Below are 806 nucleotides of genomic sequence, written 5' to 3'. Positions count from 1 at the left end.
CAAAAGGTGTATTTCATTAGTAGAATTTTTTAAAAAATCACTAAGATGAATAATTGAGTTCGTCTGCCAATTTGCGTGGATAAACACTGAACAGCAGCAAGAAAATTCTACCAGACTTGTTTTAAATCCACAGAGTAGCACTGATACCATTATGTATAATTCTTAAATATTAAAGATAAGGACGATCTATAACATATACACATGTAATACTTTATACCTATATCTATTAAATTCTCAGAGTAATTAAGTGATGCCAAACTAAGAGTTTTCTTGCTTCTGTTTTTAAAAAATGCAGTTCATTATACTACCCATGCAAATAACCAAAATGAAAATAGTTCCCTATAACGGTAATTGAGACTGTATTTGAATTCTAGGTTAGGAATAGGTGGCATTACACTGTTTTGGATCAGTTTCTAGGAAACTTTATTTCAGTTTTCCGACAACTCAAAAAAAAAAAGAAAAGAAAGAAAGGAAAAAAAATCACACAACAAAATTAGAAAAATCCCCATTAGCAACTACAGATCTTATTCTGCAGTCGACATGCTACGGAACTCCACCAGACAGGGCAACGCGCGTGCAGCTTCCTCAGTTCTAACTCCGGCATGACTTTCATGGTCATCCTTTGCTCCAAGTTCTCACACCAAGAAAATCCTGGAAGCATTTTGGATACTCGAGCGCTACTTAACTCATTCAGGTCCTTCCTTTGCCGCTGTCCAGCGGCAGGTTAAACCGCGGAACCTTACGGAGAAAACCTCCAGTCCTGGGTTTGTTACTTAAATTAAAAAAAAAAAAAAGAGGCTCAGCTG

The sequence above is a fragment of the Mauremys mutica genome, chromosome 6 (assembly GCF_020497125.1).
Source record: "Mauremys mutica isolate MM-2020 ecotype Southern chromosome 6, ASM2049712v1, whole genome shotgun sequence".
In the NCBI taxonomy this organism is placed as follows: Eukaryota; Metazoa; Chordata; order Testudines; family Geoemydidae; genus Mauremys; species Mauremys mutica.
This window is presented reverse-complemented; position numbering follows the sequence as displayed.